Consider the following 3,723-nt stretch of genomic DNA (forward strand, 5'->3'; position numbering starts at 1 on the left):
CATCGCCCCTCGCCCAGCCCCCGCCCCACCATCCCACACGCCACCCCAGCGCACTGTCGCCACTCACTCGCAAGTCGTGTTGGCCACGCCAAACACCGGGCGAGCTGATTAGGTCTCATGAGACCTGGGTTCTTTCTTCATCTCTTTGCCTTCTCCGGACTTTGTCGCCCCGACAACTTTTTCCATTGTTTTGTCAAACAATTCCGACAAATTACGCCCCATCCCGCGACCACCTTACACTATGTTACCTCTCAAACAAGCGTGAATCGAGGGGGTCAGTGCTTTGCCCTCCCCCCCACACACAAACACACACAAAATGCCTGATTACAGCCTTGTAACGTTGCTTTTAAAACGTAACGCGTTGCAGTTACCCGTTACCCTGTGTCAGTAACGGTAGCGCGTTGCCGTTACTGCCGGGTAACTGTTGGGCAGGGACGCGGCCCATGATCCAATTTTGCTGGGTACATACAATATGCGGGCGTTGAATTTTCCTCTCATATTTCAGTGGCAACAAGGTTTTTAGTTGCAATGTTGTCCTTGCCGCCCCTACTCCCCCTCTGAGTCTGAGACGACGAGGACACGCCCTTGCTGCGCGGCCCTTGCGGTGACCTTAGGGTGGGTGGGACTGCTGTATACGGAGCGAGCGGACCAAATATTTGCTCATCGCGACATCCATGCAGCCAGAAAAGAGATCCCCCTTTTGCCGGCGTCCGGAAGTCGGCGCGCTCTTTGGTCCCGCCAGCGGCAGACCGTGCTAGTGTGGGCTCCGGCGGCCGTGTCCGGCACGGCGGCCGAGGCCATAAGGCTGCTAGCCGCTGGTAGCGGGCGGTCGCGCGGGTCGCGTTGGTCGCGCCCGCTCCCTCGCTCGATCGCACGTGGCGCGAACGAGGTGCCGCTGCACAAGAGCATGCACGGCGCGGCGTGCAGAGCGAGTGCGGGACGCACCACACACGTGTTTGACAAAGGGATAAGGCTCGGCCGCCCAGGTGTGCCTAGGGATGATCCCCCGGCAGAGGTCGCCTCGCATTGCGCCACGCCACGCCGAGCCACGCCACGCCCCCCGGGGCGGCCCACTGCTAAGCAGAGTGGGCTTGTGTCATCGCCATGCGCTCTTTGCTTCCTTCTCGTCTGGTCCAGCCGAGGGGCCGCGTCACTGTGCGTCGAAATGAGTGCACTGACTGGTGGCCAAAATACTACTACAGCAGGTGGCGCGCAATTTAAAAAAAGATATTCTGTAGCGCAAGCATGCCAGTTAGGGAATTCAGGGAGCGCAAAACTGCAAAGAGGTGCAATATATCCGAGGAGAATCGATTGCCCCTGTTATGCAACGGGAGCAGCTCGTCTCTTAATATATCTCGTAATGTATAGGCTAGCCCCAGTTGTTCAGGGGAGGGGGTTGATGTACCAGAGGTGTCTGATTCACGCCGCGCGCTTTCGTAGTTATTACTGTACTGCATGCACGCGTGCAGGCGAGTTGTCTACTCGCGCGGGGCCAAAAGGAGCCGTGGACAGCGAGGATAGGCAAACCCGCCCGCACCCCTGCATGCGGTACGGTATAACTACGAAAGTACGCTGCACGTGAGTCAGCCACAAGGTAGATGCGACTTATGTGTGACATGTGACATGAAAATGACTGCACTGGAGGCGTTCGTTGAGAATTTGGCTGTGCATAAAATGTTCAGAATTTTATGAGAGCATTTTTTCACTAGGTATATAGAAGCAAGAACAATTTAAACACTTAGTCCACAGGGATGAGGAAGAAAGGCCACAGGGCTCCCAGCGGAGGCGTGCGTGGCCGAGCGCATTGCCAAACAACGCTGAACCGACGCAGAGCCGAGCAAGCGGATGGGAGGGGGGAGAGGGGACGGAGCTGAGCACAGAGGCACTCAGAGGCACTCATTTCTGACTGTCAAAATTTTTGCCGTCTTTTGGCCGTAATTTGCCGAAATTTGATATCCCTTCAGAAGAAGGCCAACTTTTAGGCGCTTCAACGGCCAAATTTCGGCAAACCATTGGCAGTCACCAAACGAAGGCCAAAATTTGGCAATCAATAAACAAGAGCCAAAATGTTGACAAAAGCTAGGCGACCACGGCGTAGGAAGCCATGACCGTCCTCTGACCGGACAGAGAGGTGCTCGGGTCCAGCTCCGCCCTGGCCGCGGCCCTGGCTGCCTCTCGGCCGCCCGCGCTCGCTGGGCGGCCCGCCTCTCACGGCGGCGGCGGCGGCTCCCGGCTGCTGCCGCGGCCGCGCGGGGTAGGCGGCCCAAGCGGCGCGCGCGTCCGGCTCGTTGCCTACCCGCACGCGCCCGCGTGGAGCCCACGGAGCCGCCGCCGCCGGAGAGGAGAGCAGAAGAGTTTCCGAGTGCTCGTGCACGCAGCTGGGCCTTTCTCGATGTTGCCGGCAGCGTGATTGTGATAAACGTGGCGCTTTTCACGACGCCGTCGTCGGAAAGAGGGAAGGTGGGTGTGTGGGAAGGGGGCCGAGGAGGAGAAATAAAAAGAACAGAAACAACATCCCGCTACGAGTATACGGGGCGACCGGCACGTTTCTGCGGCGGCACGTCTCCACCGCGGCACGCAAAGCAGGACGCGGGATAATTGGAGGTGAGCTGGAGAGAGGGGGGGCAGCAGGAGGAGTAGGAAAAGAGGTGGCGCCGAGGAACGTCGGGCGGCGTGCAACGGCGTCGGCGCTCGGGTCGGGCCGGGGGGTGGTGCCTCGGGCAATCATCAGCTCGGCGAGACTACTCGGACTCCGGCAGACGGCTGAGCTGCTGCGGCGCGTCGCACCTCCCAGCTGATCTGGCTGCAAGTGTAGACGGATGGAAATATATCTTTAGCAGCACAATGGGCAAGTGCACGGGACACTGGCTGTTGTTGGCCGCGTGCCCCCCGTTCCGTAAGCTGCCGCACTCGTAGCCAAATTGCGTGCAGCAGAGCCCTGCGAGAGCCGCCAGGACCCTCCCGTTGCCGCGGCGGCAAAGCGCTCTCTACTTTGCACTCTGCACTCTCCTCACGCCCCCTCCTCCCGTTTCCCCCCCGGCTTCCCCCGGACCGGTCTAGCTACTCTCTATGGTGCCTGTAGTTCCGCAGCCCGGTGGAGGTGGCGGCGCGTTGCGGCCGGGGTTCAATTGCGTCAGGACACCTCCGTGATCAGTGTCCGACCCGCTGATAATTGATGGAAGTGACGTCACCGTGACGTCAAATTTTGAGCGTTCGGGCAGCGCGGCGGCGGTGGCGGCGGCGGCGTCCTCGCCATTATAGTGAGCTCCTCGCACTTGGCTTTTTATTGGGCCGCATCTGCATACCCGCCTGCCTGCTGCTGGAGCTTCCCGCATCGCCGAGCTCGGCCCTATCGGCCTGGCCTGGCACGGGGCCTTGCGCGGCTGATGACGGCCGAGGAGGAGATTCGTCGACTACTTCTTTTTCGCCTTACCACCGCCGCGATAGCAGCGATGTTATTTCGGAGCATAGCATCGGTAGATTGAGCTCATTTGTGCCGCGAGGTATAAGAGCCTTGCCTCCCGCTTGTTTGCCCGCTTCTGTTGCAACCGATAAGGTGCCCGGCCGGTACACTTATAGACCGGACGGCACACCACCGAGCGTCCGAAACACGGAGTGTCATTTCTTCGAAAGTCGTCGCCCACCGGACTTTACGTGTTAATCAAACGCCGTCGTGGCGCACACACTGTATACAACACCTCCTCCTGCTCCTCCCCCCGGGCC

The sequence above is a fragment of the Frankliniella occidentalis genome, unplaced genomic scaffold (assembly GCF_000697945.3).
Source record: "Frankliniella occidentalis isolate FOCC.00 unplaced genomic scaffold, Focc_3.1 Scaffold619, whole genome shotgun sequence".
Taxonomy (NCBI): domain Eukaryota; kingdom Metazoa; phylum Arthropoda; class Insecta; order Thysanoptera; family Thripidae; genus Frankliniella; species Frankliniella occidentalis.